At 40.1% G+C, this 21,221-nt stretch overlaps 1 long non-coding RNA gene across 3 annotated transcripts in view; it reads left to right on the top strand.

Moving 5' to 3' along the window:
- Positions 1 to 21,221, top strand: part of LOC117354269 — a 91,870-nt gene that overhangs the window by 15,551 nt on the left and 55,098 nt on the right. For all 3 annotated transcript variants that reach the window (XR_004538159.1, XR_004538160.1, XR_004538158.1), the window contains exon 2: positions 2,651 to 2,794. This is a non-coding gene — a long non-coding RNA (uncharacterized LOC117354269). The remainder of the gene's footprint in view (positions 1 to 2,650; positions 2,795 to 21,221) is intronic.

Here is a 21,221-nt window from a genome sequence, read left to right as displayed (position 1 = left end):
GGGCTCCTTTGGGAGGACGAGCTAAATAACTGAGCAAATAAATAAATTTAAAAAAACACAAGAAAGCAATCTAGCCCACATCAAGGCAGGAGAGAAAAGTAAAATTGCAATCAATCAAGGAAATCAAAACAACTAAGGGCTCCTTTTACAAAGGTGCGCTAGCGTTTTTAACGCACGCACCGGATTAGCACGTGCTATAGCGCGTGCTAGCCGAAAATCTACCACCTGCTCAAAAGGAGGCGGTAGCGGCTAGCGCACGCGGCAATTTAGCACGTGCTATTCCGCATGTTAAGGCCCTAGCGCCTCCTTTGTAAAAGGAGCCCTAAGTTACTCTACACCTGGATCTACTTAAGGCACTTCAATAATAAACTCCTACCAATATTATTATTCGTGACCCGTCATATGTGCGCAGGACAAACGCGTGCCTATCGTGCCCTGACATTTGTGCGCACAGAGGTCCGTCCTGCCAGGATACTTTTTTTGTCTTTTTTGAGGGTTACGAAGTACCAACTTGGGTGGATTTTTAGATGTGTTTAAATTTTGATGAGTCCCATAGTGCTTTATCTATGAGATTTTGTGAATAAGTAGGAATATGGTCAGCAATATGGGCAGTAGAAGCTTTTAATAGATATACGATAAGATGTTTTAAATTCTTTGCGTTGACTGTAAGCTGCTTAAAATTGTAAGCGGTATATAAATTTTAAAAATAAATCATGTTGTAACTTCATGAGCCAAGTCACTACTTCATCAGAACAGTTTTTCTTATCGTATCTTAGTAAATCTTCCCTCTGATTAAATAACGCTCGCTTAGCACCTTTTTTTTTCTTTTTCTTTTACAATATCATTTGGATAATGTCTATATGCCAATTTCTCAGTTAATTCTTTCACTCTGAATTTATATTCCTGTGTCATGAAACAAATTCTCTGGTACTGTAAAAACTGAGAAAGCGGAATAGTGTTTTTATTGTGAATTGGATACATTCTTAAATATTGCAACAAAGCATTGCGATCTGTGGGTTTTGAAAACAATGAAGTTGCAAATTTCTTATCTTGGCAACGAATCCAAATGTCCAAAAGATGAATACTAGTTGTGTGATACTGCATTTGAAGTTTGATAGTGATATGTTTCTCATTCAAATTTTGTATAAATAATTGTAATTTCTCTAAAGAACCAGTCCAGATAAAAAAATATGTCGTCAATGAATTTCCACCTTCTAAGAACATTTATAAACTCAAGAGTTGGATAAATCAATTTTTCTTCGAGCCAAGCCATAAATAAATTATCTATGGAGGGAGAAAAAGCAGGCCTCATAGCTATTCCTGAAATATGGATATAAAACTTACAATCAAACAAAAAATAGTTATTGGTTAAAGCCACTTGAAATAACTGCATCAAAAAAACCCAATAGGAACCAGACGTGGGTGAGGTAAGTTCTCCAGCGTGTCCAGGATAACACTCAATGCTTCCTCCTGAAGGATATTAGTATACAATGGAACAACATCCAAAGTTACGAACAATATGGAAAATTCATTGCACTCCATAGTAGATAGTTCTTGTAATAATTGAGGGCTGTCCTTCAAATAAGATCTGATCTTCATCACAAAAGGTTGTAAAAACAAATCCAACTATTTGCATGATCTCTCTAATAAAGAATGTCGAGTGGATACTAGGAAGGGCCGCTGAAGAGTTCTCAGCCCAACCAACAAAGTTGGGGCAGTCTCCATTGAGGGCTATACACTTAGGCCCTCTTTTACTACGATGCGCTAACTTATTAGCGCGCACTAAATGCTAATGCCTGCATATTAGCCTATGGACGCATTAGTGTTTAGTGCATGCTAATTCGATTAGCACACCTTAGTATAAGAGGGGGTTAGTCCAGTGATTTTTCCACTTTTTTTGTTCCATCGGAAAAATACAGAACCAAAAAAGTGGAAAATTGCTGGACTAAGGGCTCCTTTTACTAAGCCGCATTAGGGCTTTAACACGTGGAATTGCATGCGCTACATTGCCGCGCACGCTAGACCTTAACGCCAGCATTGAGCTGGCGTTAATTCTAGAAGCGTAGTGCGCGGTGTAGCGTGCGGTAATTTCCTGCGTGCGCTAAAAACGCTAGCGCACCTTAGTAAAAGGAGCCCAAAGTGTATAGCGCTTGATGGAAGCTGCCCCAACTTTTGTTGGTTAGGGTGAGAACTTTTCAGCAGCCCCTTGTAAAAGACGTCCAAGCGGATGCTCTAAATTTTTGTGAATTTTTGGAAGGATGTAAATCTGGAATTTAAAATGTTTTAAAGTCTCAGCTCTCTCTGCAGCATGGCTGCAGGGTGTGGCCAAAGTGGCATGCTCTAAGGGGCACACCAAGCCCCTTGTGAGCCCCTTTGGAGCCTCAGTGAGCAACGGAGGACAGATATATTGATTTCTGATCCCCTTCATCTCTTTTTGTGATTATCATGGTTTGTTTTCAGATGGGGAAGCATAAAGCCAAGACTAAACATCTAACTGTAAGTATATCTGTATCCTCTGGCCATATGGATAAATATTTGGTTTCGTTTGAAGTAGAAAGTGTATTCCTAAGTTTGAGGGAAAGGCTGACTCCTGATCCTCCTATTTATTTCCATCTATGCCCTCAGCAATTTCCATCTATTCTCTCAACAGGGTTTGTCCCAAGATGGGTTTATCCATTCTGAGGGGCAGGAACCATTATTTCAGGATCAATCTAAGGACTTATTTCAGTCAGTAAAATTTCCTACACAAGCCCCATTGGTTGAGACGGAGGCTTCACAAGTTTCTAATTATGAGGTATGGAAAGTGGTGAAATGGACTGAACTAATGTTAATAAATTCAGTACAGTAACTTTGTGATTTTTCTGAGCAAGTGGTTCCCAGGATGATGGAAATGGATAAGAAAAATCAGCATTTAGATAGTTCTTGTAAGAAGGTGGAATCTCAGTTAAGTACATTATGAGCAAGGTAGTACATTAAGAATTAAGGACAGTCTGCTATTACATAGACAAATTCTTTCTTTCCAGCTTATGATTTATCTTTAATCTTATCTATTGTTTTGCCTTTTGTCTTTGTTTTGTTCTATTTCTATCATTTAAATTTCTCCAGAATTCTACTGTTCAACGGCTCCCCCTTCTGCTTCTATTCCTTTCTCTCCTCTCGTCTACCTTCCAAAGTATTTAGATCAATGCTGTCTTGTTAAAATGTTTATTTTATTTTTATTTTTCCTCTAACTCTACTTTTCACTTCTCTATTACCCTCCAGGTACTTTAGTTAGATTGTGAGCCTTCGGGACAGTAAGGGAATTTTTCAAGTACCTTTCTTATTTCTAATCTTAATGTATATTTTCTGTAAACCGCTTAGAACCTAACGGATGTAGCGGTATATAAGAAATAAATTACATTACATTACATAGACAAATTGAGATGTTATAAAATCAGATTGGTACTTCTAACTTGAGATTCCTAAATTTCCCAGTGTGGCCATTACTATCACCAGTGTTCTTTTTGAGAAGATATTTCAAGGAAGCATTAGCTCTTTCTAATGTAGAAGCAATGAAACATTACAAAGGGCTCCTTTTACTAAGCTGAGATAGTGTTTTTAGTGTGCGCTAAACCGGCACCACGCGGCTAGAACTAACGCTAGCTCAATGCTGGCATTAGCGTCTAGCAGTGCGGCAATTTAGCGCATGCTAAGCCCGATAGAGCAGCTTAGTAAAAGGAGCCCAAAATGTTATTATTTGCCAAGTAAGGTAAAGACTTCAGGTACCTGAGAAAGGAAATGAGACTTTTGATTTGACTGTTTTTTTGGAAACATCTCAGGATAACTTTTCAGAACATTCTACCTTCTTGGTCTCTTTTGTCTCAGAAATAGCTAAAGTATTAGTATTGAAAAGTTACTTTAAAAAGAAAGATTACCTTTTCTGAGGGGAAATTACAGATATTTCCAGATGTCTCTAGGGCTACCCAGGCTAGACAGAGACAATTTCTTGTATTTAAAGATAGAGTGTTTGCTCTAGGACAGTGGCGTAGCCAGACTGCCAATTTTGGGCAGGTCTGAGCCCAAAGTGGGCAGACATCTCTCTCTTTTATCCTTCCTTTCCCCCCCCCCTCGCCTGTGCAGCATATTCTCTCTCTACCTCCGTTCCCACCCACCCCCAGCCCTTGTACCATTGCTTCAGGTTGCCTGCGGTGGTTCCTACATGCTGTAGGTGGCTGACCCGGAAGCCTTCCCTTGATGCGTTTGTATTTTGCATCAGATGGAAGGCTTCTGAGTCAGCTGACAGCAGCAAGTACAAATCATTGCTGGTATCCTATAGCTATTGGGTGGCTGGGCCTGAAACCAAATTAGGTGGACCAGGCCCGCTCTTGGCTACACCTCTACTCTAGGAGCTACATTTTTGTAAAATTTCCTTCTAAATGTATTATTATCTTTCCAGATGCTAATTTCTGTTTTATTTGAACCAGATCAGCTGGAAAGATTTTTGACAGCTAGGAAAGTGAAATAATAATAATAATGGTACACTGGCAAATCCACGCAGGAGATTTCTAATCCAACAAATGCGCCCCGACAATTGCACACACGGACAAGTGCACGCAAGACAATTGCGGGCCGTGAAGGATATCTGGAAGGCCCTGATTTGCTTAGACTCCTCAGGCCCTATCCCTTGGCAGGGGCTTTAGGTTCTTGGTAAATGTTGTGAGGAGTAAGACAATGTAAAAACAGGTAAAGTGCCAAAAAGTTATCCAAAGTAAAGACCTACACACACTCCCCCAGTGTTCACTGATCCCTCACACTCCCATAAAGATCAGAATCAAAAAATACATGTCTCCAGAACATCAGCATCTGGTATATGAAAGCCTAGTAGAGCTACACACAGGTGTCATAAATAGCCTGGGGAGTGGGCTATTGAACCATAGAGAGGAGGACCCAGGCCCATAAGCCACTCTAACCATTACATTTATGGCGAAACATGTGTGACCACCAAAAAACTCCCAAACCCTACTATACTGGCATATAGATGCCACCTGGGGTTGTAGATAGGTGGGTATAGTGGGTTTTGGGGGGCTCACCATAACCTATAAAGGAGTTCTGGTGAGATGTTTATCTGGTACCCTTTTTGTGAAGTTCACAGCAGTGCCCTGTAAGGTGTCCCAGTGCTGTTGCCATGTCTGGGTGGCCAATCCAATACAAGATTTGCCCCTTCCAAGTCCAAAGGGTCTTATTTTGGGCATTTGAAACGGACAAAAGCTTGGTCGAAAATGTGGTATAAAGATAGATATCCTGGCAGTCTGGACAAACAATAGCCTGAATGTCCAGACAGATGATTTTAGAAAAAAAAATATTCTAGACGTATTTTTTGAAAACGGGCATTTTCCCACTGCCAACTTTGGGCATCTAGCACCATAAGCCCAAATTGGACTTAAGATGTATGTTTTGATTATGCCCCTCCACATTTGTTCTGTTTTTCCTGATATGTCATGGACCGCCTGTACTTACACTCTGTAAAGACTTATTATGAATATGAGGTCTATGTTTGTATTTATATGACAAAATGCTAATAAAACTGATTGAACTTAAAAAAAAAAAAAAGAAATACCACAAATCCCATTCAACCAGCAATCATATTTGCTCTTTTCACATCAACACATCAACAAAACCTGTCTTTAAAAGCCTCTTAAAAGTATGTCTAGGACTACAAAACAGCAGCTGACCTGGCATTGTGTTCTACAGTTTCACACCAGCAACTGAAAACACTGAATTTCTAACTCTTGCACGCACTATATTCCTCTCCTTCTCCTTCTGATGGAATTTTCTGATCTTAACACCTTTCTTGGGTGATGCAACTCTAACATTTCTTGGAAACATACAAGCGCTTTATCATATAGTGTTAACTGGATTATCGATTGTACTTTGTATTGCACCCTTTGATGTACAGGAAGCCAATAGAGCTTAAAAACTCTAATATGGGTCACCCGTGATACACCTATAATCATTCTAGCAGCTGAATTCATCAACACATGTAATGCCTTGCTAATAGCTTTCTCCACCCGGAAATACAGTGCATTACAATAGTCTAGTCTACCTAGGATCATTGCTTGCACCTTAGTCTGAAAAATCATAGGGTACTAACATTGGCTTCAATCTATACAGCATATGCAGTAGTGCATATCACATCTGAATTGTTTTTAAAATTTGATATCCAATTGTCAGTGCAGAATCTAACCAAACTCCTAAAACCAGCATTCCTAATTTTTTTTTTTTTTTTTTTTACCGGTAACTGACTTTCTAACATGGTCAAACTCTCCAGATCTCGCCTTTTTTTTAATATCACTTCCCACTATTAACGCCTCCATTTTATTAACATTCAGCTGCAAGTCATGCATACTCATCCAATGTACAATTTTCTCCATATAAAAATTCAGACTCTTTCTAAATTCCTCCTCATCCTTACCCATGGGAAAGAAAACCAAAATATCATCAGTATATAATCTATACTGCACATATAAGCTCTGAAAAACACCCCTTTGATAGTGAAAGCAATCAAACATCATTTACATATTTTTGCAGGTTCATTCTTGATTTTGAGAAATGGAAGTGATTTTATCATATTTAAGGAATCAAAATTTAAATTATTTATTAAGTACGTACATCTGAGATTTGGAACAGATGAGGAAGAGTGTTGATAATGGGAGGGTCTCATAAAAAAATCAGCAATGTTCTATATGAGAAGTCACGGTAGAAACTAACAGCTTTATTGATCACCGGCCAGGTCAGCTGTATCCATTTCAACATCAAAACAATTGCTCTTTGTGAAATGTGATTTATTTAATCTCATGTCCTTGCAATTTATATTATATTGGACAGGCATCTAGAGTGTTAAAAACAAGACTGATTGAACATTATCATTGTGTTTGTACCAATAAGGTATCAGAGCCTTTGGTGGGACATCGTGATAAATTTTAAAATGATTTTTCCAAGCTCTAATGCTTGGTGTTGGAATAAGTTTAGCAGTCTGATCGTCGGGGAGATATGGTTAAGGCAACATGAGCAAAAGTGGATTTTTGCCTTGCACACAGTGGACCCAGAAGGATTGAATATTTCTGTTGAGTGGAAAGCCTTTTTCTAATTTTTGGATGGAGAGAACATGGTTATTTTCAAAGAAGAGTATTTATTGATTCATGTTTTGAAACTGGGGCAGTCCTGTTCTGATTCACTAAATTTTTGTACATCATGTATGACATTTTTGTTTTGTTTTTAACTCAGTGGTGTTCGTAGTGAAATATTAATCATGTTTGGAACCTGGAGCAGACTGGATGGGCCATTTGGCCTTTATCTGCCATCATGTTTCTATGTTTTTTTTCTTTGCTTTTTTCTCTTTTTTTCCTGAAGCAGCAACAATAAATTGTGAAACAGGTATCATGTTGGATGGAAAGAATAATACAATGAAGATTATTTGAAAGGAAACATGACAAGGAATAGATTAATGAAGTGAACGTAGATGGCTCTATTTAAATTTCAATATTTGGAGACAATTCTACAATGTATTATAATTGAAACTCGGTGTGCATGAGAAGTTTTTTGAAGTAGGTGGAGGTTGTTTTTTTAAATAACCGATGAGAGTACAATTGCTCTAGCTTCGTTCAGAGTGCTTAAGTCATAGTTTACTGAGGTCTTTTTTCTCCACTTATTATTTAATTAATTTCAACTCAGTTTGAGTTCCTCCTCAAATGCATATTGAGATTCAATTCAAAGGAGAGTTAGCTGGTTTTTATGTGATTATTTATTTTCTTACCTTTTACACATGGGAAATAGAGGAGACCTGTAGCTGTTGGTGAAGTCTGGTGGTACTGGTTCTGAAACCAGATGATACTCAAAGATTCTGCATAAACTTCCAGCAGGTAAATGCCATTTCTTTCCAACGCGTACCCCATGCCATGAATTGATGAACTGTTGGATAAATTTGGCTAGGTCCAGTTTCTGATGACATTAGACTTGACCAAGAGGTATTGGCAAGTCTCCTTGTTGGAGGAGGCTAAGCCCAAAAATGCATTGGACTATTTCAATTTAAAGAATGTCTTTTGGATTGAATAGAGTCGCTGTGTGCTGTCAAAAGCTCATGGATCAGATCCTTAAAGGGGCATCAAGAGTATGTCACTGCTTTCATGGCCAATACTTTTATCTGTAGAACTGATTAGAAATTCCACATACCTAAAATGCAGGCAGTTTTGAGGGCCCTTAGGAAGGCAGACCTTAACCTTAATCCCCCAAAAAGTATATTTGCAAAGAGGGAAGTAAAGTATCTGAAGTAGCAAAAGACCATTGCTAGTTAAGGTAAGAAGTATCCAGGCTCGGCCTTTGCCCCAACCAAAACATCAACTGAGAAACTTCTTAGTGTTGATAGGAAGTTTATTCCTACATTTTCTGAGGATTTCAGTATCCTCACTGACACGCATAAGAAGAATAAACCAAACCAGTTGCTTTGGGGGGGGGAGGGGAAAGGGATAGGGGTTCCTTTATAAAGCTACAAGACAGTTTGTGTCAAGAGCCCGTGTTGAGGGAAATGGATTTTAAGAGATCTTTCCTGCTGCAAACTGCTACTTCTGAGAGAGTACTAGGGACAGTGCTGCCTCAGGGGGAGGAAAAACACCCGGTCTTGTACCTATGTAGAAAACTGATTCCCCGGGAACAGCATTATGTGGCTAAAGCAGTGTTCTTCAACCTTTTTACACCCGTGGACCGGCAGAAAAAAAAGAATTATTTTGTGGACCGGCAAACTACTAGGACTAAAATTTAAAAACCTCATTTCCGCCCCATCTCTGCGAGCTCGGTCCCCACAAATCATCTGATCCCATCCACACAAGCCTCAGTTATGATTTTATATTGAATGTATTTTATTAAAGTATAAAAAGAAACAATATTCTGTACAATTGTCATTTTATAAATACAAATAATTCAGAGCAAGGATCAACAAAACCCCTGTCTCCCCTCCTCTTCAAATATATCCCCTCTACTATCAAGAAAACTGAACAAGCCAAATTATTACAGAATGCTACACAGAAATATCATGCTAACAGAATACTGCAGTCACACATGACAGGAATAGTTTTAGGGGAGTGCAACTAGGGCAACTGCCCCCTGGTCAGAGAGCGCTCTAAGCCAGCTGGAAGCTAAAGAAGCACTGCCTGGGTTTTGCAGTCCCCAGTTATGTCTAACACCAGCTCTAGTAGGATATATATTTCAAATCTGATATATTCTAATCACAAAATAGAAATACAATTATTTTTTTCTACCTTTTGTCGTCTTTGGTTTCTGCTTTCAATCTTCTTTTCACTCTCTTCCTTCCAGCGTCTGTCCTCTCCCCCTTCCATATGGTATCTGTCTTCTTTCTATGCCCCTCTCCCCTTTCCATCCAGCTTGTGCCCCCTCTCTCCTTTTTACATGATTCATTCCAGCTTCACTGCTCTCTTCATTTTTATCTCTCCTACACCAGATCTATCATCGTTGTCCCTCTCTGCTTATTTTTCTGCTGACCCCTTCCTATCATCAATCTCTCTACTTTCTCATGCCTGTCTCTCTTTCCCCTCCTCTAATCTCTCTGCCAGTTGTTTCCTTCCTTTTTTTCATTCTCCCTTCCCTCCTCCTCCTGTCCAGCAGTAACTCTCTTCCCTTCCTCCCCTCCCAGCAGCATCTCTCCTTCTCCCTCTCCAGTAGCAGCTGTCCCTTTTTTTCCCTTGCCCAGGAGCTTCCCAGATTCCTTTCCCTCCTCCTCTCCCAGAAGCATCTCTCCTTCTCCTTCTCTAGTAGCAGCTGTCCCTTTTTTTTCCTGGCCCAGCAGCTTCCCAGATTCCTTTCCCTCCTCCCCTCCCAGAAGCATCTATCCTTCTCCTTCTCCCTCTCCAGTAGCAGCTGTCCCTTTTTTTGCCTTGCCCAGCAGCTTCCCAGATTCCTTTCCCTCCTCCCCTCCCAGAAGCATCTCTCCTTCTCCTTCTCCCTCTCCAGTAGCAGCTGTCCCTTTTTTTTCCTTGCCCAGCAGCTTCTGATAGTGGCTTTCTCCCCTGCCAGCAGCTCTTCTTACTTCCCAGCGCAGCGATTCAGGAAGGCAGCCTCAGGTCCTTTGTTGGGTCGCGCCGCCTCTGAGGAAAGAGGAAGTTGCATCATCAGAGGCAGCCGCAACTCAGCAAAAGCCCCGAGGCTGCCTTTGTGAATCGCTGCGCTGGGAAGTAAAGGAGAGCTGCAGAGAGGGGAGAAAGCCACTGTCGGAGGCTCCCCAAGATCTCTCCGTCCCAGCGCAGACTTCGGATGTTGATCTTGCCGGCCCTGCGCGGACCGGAAGGAAGTTGAAGTCAGTCAGTCTTGCCGGCCCTGTGCGGACCGGCAAAAATTTCCTGCGGACCGGCACCGGTCTGCGGACCGGCGGTTGAAGAACTGTGGGCTAGAGAAAAGGAGTGTCCATCAGTGAAATGAGTCATACAATCCCTGAAGTATTACCTCTAGGACTGGACTTTTACCCTCATAACAGACTACACCCCTTTAAAATGGTTACAAGCAATGAAAAGCCACAATTCTCGGCTCACCTGGTGGTTCTTAGCATTACAGGCATTTTCCTACCAAGTACAGCATAGGGCTAGGAAACTGCATTTTAATTCTGATGCTGTATCACATATTGTCAACTCCTCTGGGGATGAAGGAATAGGGGCGGAGGATCACAATAGCTCATGGGGGGGGGGTATGTAATGTGGCAGCCCCAAAGCCACTTGGGGGGAACAGGTTTTAGCAAAAGCCCACCTTGAACATAAGATTATCCCATTTAGAGTATGTTGGGAAAAGGAAGAGCCAGGTGGATCCCAGAGGAAAGGATCAGGTTTCTTCTCTCCAAACACAGGGCTGATTTGACTCACAGGTGCCGATAGAGAGAGGAAGCCCTGCTTCCCTGAGTGAGGAAGTAGTAAGCTATGCCTCCAAGAAGTTCGATGGAGTGGCCATCTCTAGAGCAGTTTCAAACAGACCCAGTAGAACTACTAAAGGATATATCACTGGTACAAGATAAGGAGCTACAAAAGGACCAGAGGCTATGGACTATGTAGAAGCGGGAGTCCTGAGGAAGTAGAGAAGATGGAATGTGACACCTGATACAATACCACGCGTTAGAAGTAATAGCAGCCCAGTGGGTGGCCACAGTGAAAAGTAATAAAAGTGTGAAAAGGGAGGTGGGCTGCCAGCACCCACAGGAGTGGATGCTAAAACAGTGAAACTGGTTGGACTGAAAAAGTTTAAACATTAAGGCCTTGATGCGCTAAAATCACCATTCAAATTCTGTGGATCCCTGTGGTGCAGGCAAATTATCCAATATGAAAATGACAAGTAATGGCTCAAAGTACTTTGCATTCAAATGAGGTTCGCGGAGATCTGCAGTAATCCAATTAGATCGGTTGTAGGAGAAAGTGACTAACAGGTGCACAGAATAGTCCATGGAAACAAGCATAAATGTGTGCATGTATTAGGAAAAGCTATGTCGTAGGCATGCATGAGCATCATTGATAGGCGTGCCTTATTGTAGTGGATCATTGGTGCATGTCATAAGAAGGGAGGGGCAGAGAATTAACTGCAAACCATGGAAATGTGAAAACGCAAGATATATATCCTTTTTTTCTACACAGCTTCGGCATGATATATGAAATTGTCAGCCCCAGACTAGTATACGCTTTTAATGGATGCGCATGAGATGCACTTTTTTTTTTGTAATTCTTTATTTAAATACTGCAAATCCAACCCAAAGAACATACAACAGAATAGTGCATATCTCAGAAACAGCTCTTAAACAATAACCGTCCTAGTACCTCATTGTGAACCAATTTCTTAAGCCCCCAATGAACCCCCCCGACCCCTACCCAAAAAACAGAAAAAACATCCTCCCCCTGCCCTTGTAACACATGCGTATATTATATGGGTTGCCCAACCCCCCAAAAATATTTTTTTTAACTTCCACATGCAACTGGTGGCCCTGACCTGCTGATACATGCTTTTAACACACGCGTTTCAATGCTACTGGCACTTCCTTACTTGTCGCTAATTTTGGGTCATTATAAGCCGTCGCTTCATTTCATGCATCACCAGGAGTTGTGAAGGAGAGGCAGAGCAGGACCAGCCCCGAGGTTTATCACAATGTGAACATTTCTCTCTAAAATTACCCCTACATGCAATAAAACAACCTATATAAAAACTATATACACATTTTGGTGAGAAGAGAAACAAAAACACCAAGAGAAAAAAATTCCCAAATCTCTCTGTTGAATCTAAGTCAAGGGATTAGAGTGGGCCGAGAACTACTTTGTAAAACTGCAACAAGAAAGTGTCTATTTTTCCTTAAGACATCAAACTTGGAGCTAAATATATCAAACTTTATTCCCCATAGACACAAAATACACTCTTTACCTCAGTACATCAACTTCTTGATGTGGGAAATGAGGCATTTTTCTATACTGGGAAAAGAACTACTGTCAAAAGAAGCACGAGTAAAAATGTTAAGATTATAAAACAGTGGACATTGCTTCTAGGCAAAGGAATTTTGGGGGGAGTTATTGACATTTGCTACTCTCATGCAGTGTTCCACTTGGAGCTTTTTATGGAAGCTGGGAGTTGTCTGTGTTAATGGATCACAGAGGGGCTACATCTTTCTTTTTGGACATATGGTTTGTGCTTGTTTCGTATCTTGTTTTTGTTACGCTGTTAGATTGGACAGCTGGTTCTCAGCTGGGCAGCACTTAATAAGTACATTAAAAAAAAATAATAATGTTTAAGCTAGTTGGGTAAGTGTTCTATTATTTTGCTCTTAGTATATTCTATAGATTCTGCTACCACCTTCCACCCCTCTTGGGATCCAGCTGAAAACAAAGCTTTCATCTTAATCTGATTTTGCCAGACAACAAATTAAAAACAAATGAATAATTAAGCAGGGTCAAATGTTGGCAATCATGACAGAAGGAGATTAAAACTTGGAGAAAATAAACAAATGACTATAATTTATGCAAACAATATGGAGAAAGCAAGAAAGGGGACATTCTTCTCTCTCTCTTTTTTTAAAATTTACATATAGGACAGCTGGATCCAGGAGTGCCAGAAAGAACCAAGAAAAACATACATGCCCGAGTGTCGTCAGAAAGGTTTATAGTGGAAGTTCACCAAATCAGTAGGATACAGGTCATTAAGGGGACAATTTAATAAAAGATTTTTCAGGTGTAAAGGCCTTATTACATACATTAAAAGACTTTATGCATCTAAAAATGTGTATTTGGTGCCAAGAAGGCAATGAGCATTCAGGCGTGTTTAGCAGTGAAGTGGGATGGAATCATGCATTGTTTATAAAATAGTAGATATATAATATTGTCTGGATTATTACGTGGTTTTAATGACTTGTTATAGTTTCAAAAAAGACGCCTCAGCCCCACCATTCCACCGCCTGTGATATTTTATACCGCGGGAAGCATATTGTGGCGCTTCATCATTGGCTGTCAATTTTTGAGTGTTATTTTCTCCTTTTTATCTTTTGTTTTTTATCTGTATTGCTCCTTATAAATGCTTTTAAGAAATAAATATTTCAAATACACTTTACTTCTTCAGTGTCATGATATATACTTTAAAAGTAGATGGTACTTATCTCAGCCAAAACCTGGGGAGTCAGACCCGACATGTTTCACACAACCGAGTGTTTTATCAAGGGTTGATAAAACACTCGGTTGTGTGAAACATGTCGGGTCTGACTCCCCAGGTTTTGGCTGAGATAAGTACCATCTACTTTTAAAGTATATATCATGACACTGAAGAAGTAAAGTGTATTTGAAATATTTATTTCTTAAAAGCATTTATAAGGAGCAATACAGATAAAAAACAAAAGATAAAAAGGAGAAAATAACACTCAAAAATTGACAGCCAATGATGAAGCGCCACAATATGCTTCCCGCGGTATAAAATATCACATGCGGTGGAATGGTGGGGCTGAGGCGTCTTTTTTGAAACTATAACAAGTCATTAAAACCACGTAATAATCCAGACAATATTATATATCTACCTGTACTATATCGGACTGGACAAAGTATTTACTTATTAAATACTCGCCATACTTTAAACAAGCTTTGTTTATAAAATGTGCATGTATGCATACAATCTACATACCAATATTTATGTCTGTCCACAACTTGGATCTAGGCATGGTTTCTGCTGCTTTGCCCATAGTATTTTATAAAGATGCAAAGGTGCCTATGGCACTCATTTTCCAAGCAGATGGACATCTCATAACGGCTAGAAAAACACCCATCTGCCAAAATGTCTACATTGTGATTTTCAAAAAAGAAGAGCTGGGACACTTTTCATTGAATTCATCCAAATAGCAAGGGAGTGTGCTGGGAACATGGCAATAGTGGGACTTGGGCAGGACCAGCACGGGCCAAAAAGTTGGACGTCTTTTAGCAATAAGGGTACAGGAAGAAATGTCCAAGGCCAAAAAAGGATGTTTTTGTCTAGACCTGTTTCAATCAGGTCCAACTTATAAAAAGGTGTTCTTGCTGACCAGATGACCACTGGAAGGATTAAGGCATGATCCCTCTTTTAGCCCCCAATGGTCACTAACCCCCTCCCATCCCCCTAAGAAGTGAAACTGACAGTGGATACCAGGTTATCTGGTAGCTGCAAGTATTATGGGCATACCAGAGCAGAAAACAGGTCCTTGAAAGAGGAAGAAGGAGAGGGGGCTTGGGAGGGTTAAGGATAGGCACCACTGAATGGAAATACTTTTAAAACAGAGAATACTGAAGTTTCTGGAATCCAATGGATTACAGGATCTACTAGAGGCAGGTCTTGTCAGACAAATCTGATCAGTTTCTTTGACTGGGCGACCAGAGAGTTTGTTTGCCCTGTTTGTCTGTCTTGCCTGTTTAGATTGTAAGCTCTCTCGAGCAGGGACTGTTTTCTTACTCTTTGTGACTCTGTGCAGCGCTGCGTGCATCTGGTAGCACTATAGAAATAATTAATAGTAGTAGTAGAATTTCATATAGGGAGAAATGCCTGAAATGCTCTTCAAATCTTGTAAATGTGTTCATTTCAATCTTACCCACTTGATAACACTCTTAGGACATTGTTTGCAGTTACCTTATCAGGTGTCTCATTTATGGAATTTTCTACTGTTGACAATCCAAAATAAAGTGAGTTTTTAAAATATAATCTTGAAGTGTTGTAGAATCAATATAGTATTTAATATCCGTCTTATCATTCCCTCTGTAATTCCCCCACCTGAACATGGCGAATTGATGCATCTTCTTGTCTAGTTTGTCTGTCTTGACTAGATTGTAAGCTCTTTTGAGCAGGGACTGTCTCTTCTTTGTTTTGATGTACAACACTGTGTATATCTAGTAGCGCTATAGAAATGATTAGTAGTAGTAGCGCTAGATGTGGTGTATTTAGATTTTAGCAAAGCCTTGATGTTATTCTACACAGGCATCTAATAAATACACTGTGCCTTCACTGAGCTCTGAAGTGACAGACTGGGTTCCGAACTGGTTGAATGGAAGGCGACAGAAAACAGTGGTAAATGGGGCTCACTCTGAGGTAGGGATGTTACCGGTGGTGTGTCACAAGGTTTGGTTCTTGGGTCTGTTCTTTTAAACATTTTTATTTTTATAAGTAATATTGCTGAAGGCCTGTCTGGTAAGGTTTGCCTCTTTGTGGATGACACCAAAATCTACAACAAGGTAGATGCTCCTGATAGTATGGATAACATGAGGAAGGACCAGAATTTGGCAGCTAAAATTTAAAGCTAAAAAATGCAGGATAATGTATTTGGGCTGCAAAAACCAGAGGGATCATAGTAACATAGTAAATGACAGCAGATAAAGACCTGAATGGTCTATCCATTCTGCTCAACCATACACGCTCTATAAATTAATCATTTAATTTAAAATTTTGAATGGTCCACCAGACCCGCCCATAGATATATACTATCCTTCCCCTCTCTACACGGTATTGTCTATGCAGCTAAACTGGGAAAATCTCTTCTCTTCAAAATCACAGGTCTCTGGAACGACCTATCCTGCTGCGGAACCTGGGCTCTCTCCAACTATTCTGCAAGCAACTGAAAACTTGGCTCTTCTCTAACATGTAATTCTATTTTCCCCCTTACTCTTCCTTTCTATATATAAGCTCATGTAAACCTTTTCCTTTCTCTTCTTATATTTAAGTTCTTGTAAACCGTGCTGAGCTCCACTTCCATGGAGATCATGCGGTATATAAACTTAAGGTTTAGTTTAGATATTTTTGGGCCAGAAACCCAGAGCTCTGCCTAGTAGTGTGATTATGTTCTATCTACTGAGCCTCCATGAATGCTCACTCCAGCCCATCAAAACCATCCTAGCCATCGAAGCCCTCCCCAGCCCATCCTCAACTGAATGATCATATAGGGGACACAGACCGTGCAAGTCTGCCCAGTTCTGGCCTTAGTTCCTTCAATATACACCCATTATTTTCTGATTCGGGATCCTCTGTGTTCATCCCACGCTTTTTGAAACTCCGTCACCGTTTTCATCACCACCACCTCTCTCGGGAGCACTTTCCACGCCATCAACCACCCTTTCCATAAAGAAGAATTTCCTAACATTACTCTTGAGTCTACCACCCCTCAACCTCAAAAATCGGAACAGTTTAAAGCGTGGGTGCGATAGTAATGTGATGATCTTAAGGTGGCCAAACAGGTAGAAAAGATGAGCATTGGAGCTGTTACCGCACTAAAAACCACACTACGGTTTTGTAAAAGTGGGGATAATGACATCCAATAGACAGCCTAGTTTAAACATCGAACATGCTTCCATAGGTAACCAGTGTGTAACGGTTTATAATACAGAGAGATATGGTCAAACATTTTTAAACCAAAAATAAGTTGCATTGCAGAATTCTGAATTGTGCTCAATCATTGAAAATGCTTTTGGGGCTAGCTTAAATAAATAGCATTACAATAATTTGATATATCTAACACAAAAGATTGGACAAGAAGTTAGACAGAAAATACATCATAATAAGAGTGAATAGAGTGTAGTTTCCAAAGCGCCACAAATCCTTTCTTTACAACTGTATCTATTTGATCCTCCATAGTCTAATTTTTTTAAATCAAATACAACTCCTTTGAACAGTTTGTGGCAGTTGCATAGAAAAACTTAGCCACACCCCCTCCCTTTTTACAAAACCCATGATAGCGTTTTTTAGTGCAGGCCGGCACGCTGAATGTTCTTATCTGCTCCCGACACTCCATAGAGTTCTTATTAGCATTGGGAGCAGCCTGCACTAAAAACTGCTATCACAATTTTGTAAAAAAAAAAAAAAGGGGGGGGGTGTTAGTTTTCTCAGAATTAAATTTCAGCTTATGGATCATCATCCAGTCCTCAACAAGCTGCATCACCATGTTTATGCGTTCAATTTCTTGGGAAGGTGCTGTCATAATTGGAAGAAGCACCGTAACGTCATCAGCCTAGCTGTATGATTTTATCAAAAGGAAGCTAAACAAGGTCCCAAAGAACATAAATACAGTATAAGCTCATTATAACGGACTCGCTTATAACGGAACCTCACCTATAGCGGCTGGTCCCAGCTGAGCGCCATTATAAACATACAGAAAATCATCGGATATAGCGGATTCGCATATAACGAACTTTCGGATATAATGGACAACTATTTTGGTCCCCAAAGCCGCCTTTAGCTGTAGTTTTATTTGGCTATAATGGACATGCAGGTTCCACCTACAAGGCACATGGCATGCCGGTGATATAGTATCAAAATGCATCCCAGAAAAAAACTGACAGAGTATTTTTCTTTCCAGTCCAGTGTTCTGGTTTGCAATCATTTCGTGCCATACCAATGTTTTGCTGAGTTTTGTTATCGATGTTGCTGATATGCTTGTGCAGTGACTGTTGTTCATCGATTTACATTGTTTTAAGTTGCCCTAAATAAAGTTTTTAAAATATACAACTCTGGATATAACAGACCATTTTTCCGTTATAATGAGATTATACTGTAAATATTAAACAACAAAGGAGAGAGCAGTAGTTCATAGCTCATTGCCAAAATGTCCCCTTTCCTGTCAATACATTCATGATAATCTAGCAGCCTCTCCTTACCTCCAACTCAACTTTGCCCCTGAAATTTAGAAAGCATCCCTTCCCTCCCTCCCCTTGACCCAACCCACCGTCAACACTGATTCCCAGATATTCAGCAGCAGCCAGTATCTGGTGGAGTTTATTTTTAACCCATGGTAGTCAGTATTTAAAAAAAAAAAAATCAAACACTGACCACCACAGGCTTAATATTGGCCCTTAAAGTTTTGCAATTTTTCTTGTTTTCATCTGTACATTTCTTTTGATCTTTTTTTCAATCTTCTCCCATTGGCTTTCTCGATTCTCACTTCTGGTACTCACTTCTCTCTTTATTACATCTTCCTCTTTCCCCACCTGTTTCCCCTTCACGCCAAATACACCATTTTCTCCAAGGGTGTCTCATGTCCTCCTTCTATCTTTCGGTCAGAGGCAGGTGGAACAGAACTGCTGGGGCTCTAGGCACAGTGGAATCAACACTTTTGTGATAGTGGATGCATATGGCAGGAGCCATTGGGGTCAATCCTGATATCAGCACTGAGTACAGGGAGTCAGGAGTCAGGAGCCAAAGCAACCTGTAAAGCAGAGCAGGAATTACTGGGCTGGCACTGGCAGTAGTAATTTATAGCTGACAGTCCTTAACTTTGATGGTAGGCAGGATCATAAGAGCCAACTTTACAAAATAATTGGGAGGGCAAAACCCAAGGGAAAGTACCTCTCCCTGGACACAGCCAAAGAACTTGCTCAATATTGTAGATGCTCAAGCACCCACAGAACCAGTTTTTACTTCTCCTCGATTTTTTTACATAAGTGGTGCAATTTTATGGAATTCACCTCTAGTGGAGATTAGACAGATTTTCTCTGCTATCCTTATTTTCCATGCAAAATCCAGAGAAATTGCTCTTTTAAAAATTCCATGCATCTTTTATGTAATGTATCACCTTTTAAATTGCATTTTTACTGTACGATCAGTTCTTATTGGCTGTAAACCATTTAGAACCATTCTTTTAAATTGTACTTTTCTTTTAAATCATATTCTCCAGTGTAGGATCAGTTCCTCTTTGTTGTATATTGCTTAGAATTGTATTTTCCTTTTAAATTATACTCTTCACTGTATGATTAGTTATTGTTTGTTGTAAACCGCCTAGAACCATTTTTGGTTAGGTGGTATATAAAAAAATAAAATTATTATTATTATTATTCGGTAGTTAATGTGATATTTGAAGACACTTTTCTAGTGCTTGCCTTTGAACTTTTTCTATTTTTAGTTTATTTTATCACCGAGGTTTATATAGAATATGTTTGTTATTGTGAGACTACATTTAAATTGTAATAAACCTAGAATGGTTGGATAGTGTGGGATAAAAAAAAAAAACTGGGGTCCCTTTTACTAAAGCTTAGTGTGCACTAATGGACATCAAGACTCTGATTCCATAAACAGCACCTAACTTCTAATGGTCAATCATCCACTCAAAAGTCAAGAGTCTTTTGAGCAAGAACAAAGGTTGTAAATGAGGGTTGCTGGAATATTATATGATGGGGACATGATTTACTGGAGAAAAAATGTTTGAGTCACAATCAGTCATTATTGCTGTTGTTTGTCTTTTCTTTGTTGATTGATATTGAATTTAATTAAGATATTTGATCGATAATAAAAGGTACAGGGATACAGAAGATATCATTGAGTATATTCCGATATGCTGATTGGGTTAGTAAATCAGGCAGCTCAGGGGCTGATTAGGCAGATCTTACGCATTAGTATTTTATTTTAAAAATCAAAACAAAACAATCTAACAAACCATTTGACAAATTCATACTGTGTTGCATTAGCTTCAGTGGCAGCACAATGGGTAAATTTGAGTGAACAGTCTTGGAGCCAGAGCTTAAACAAGGTGTATAAAGGAAAAGTTTAAAAGTAAAAGTTGGTGAAAACAAAAAGCAAAAGTTGGGCAGTTCTGTATTACCTTGTGGTGGTACTACTATTACTATCAATTCAGTCGTGTCTGACCCTTGGATACTCTGTAGGCCAGTCCTCGCCATCCTTCCCTGTTTTCCATGGCTTCTTTCAATTGCTTGATGTTCATTCCTGGACGTAGTAGATGAATGCAAACCTGGCAAAGCCTTTCCTGAAGTCTGGTACTGCTGTAATCTTGAGATATATTAAACCCATACAGCAGGGGTAGGGAACTCTGGTCCTCGAGAGCCGTATTCCAGTCGGGTTTTCCTCAATGAATATGCATGAGATCTATTTGCATGCACTGCTTTCAATGCATATTCATTGGGGAAATCCTGAAAACCCGACTGGAATACGGCTCTTGAGGACCGGAGTTCCCTACCCCTGCCATACAGTTTGCATGTAGCTTATCCACAGGCTGCAGACCAGAATGTGTATCAGAAGATTTGAGTTCTGTGTAAACTCAGCGTTTGGAAAATTTACTCCTAGAGATGGGCCTTGTCCACTTTCTCAAGTCAGCTCCCAATTGCTTGCTCCAGCAATTCTCTCTCTGCTTCAAAAATACTTATTCCCACAGCACTGGGCTCCCAAATTTTCACACTGGACTCAACTGAGATTTTCTTTCTGTATAATTCCCTGAAAGTTATAAATTAGCCAGCAGAGTCACTCATTAGGGAGTGGCTGAATCAGTCTTCTCACCCTTTCTACTAGAGAATGACACGGGGAACTCAGGAACTCATTTTCCTGTCCCGTCAGGTTCTTTCCTGTCCCTGCTCCTGCCCCATTCCTGTAAGCTCCGTTTTCATCTGCACAAGCCTCAAACACTTTAAAATCATAAGTGTTTGAGGCTTATGCGGTTAAGGCTGAGCTTACAGGAATGGCACAGGCAGGGCCGCCATCAGAAATTTCTGGGCCCCTTACTGAGCAATCCTATTGGGCCCCCCACGCACCCCTTCCCCCCCCCTTCTTCCATGGCCGAATACACACATACTTTTCTGCTAATGCTCCACCTAAGCCAGTCCCTTAAAATCTTCTCTCACGTCCATTGGGTGATTTGGCATAGAGGAGATATTCATAAAAAGAACGTCCGTCAAGATCTTTACTCATAGACTGTGCCATTTGTTTTAAATCATCTTCCATCA

Source organism: Geotrypetes seraphini, chromosome 2 (assembly GCF_902459505.1).
Source record: "Geotrypetes seraphini chromosome 2, aGeoSer1.1, whole genome shotgun sequence".
Classification (NCBI taxonomy): Eukaryota; Metazoa; Chordata; class Amphibia; order Gymnophiona; family Dermophiidae; genus Geotrypetes; species Geotrypetes seraphini.
Note: the sequence above shows the minus strand (reverse complement) of the source record. Positions and strands in the feature narration are given on the sequence as shown.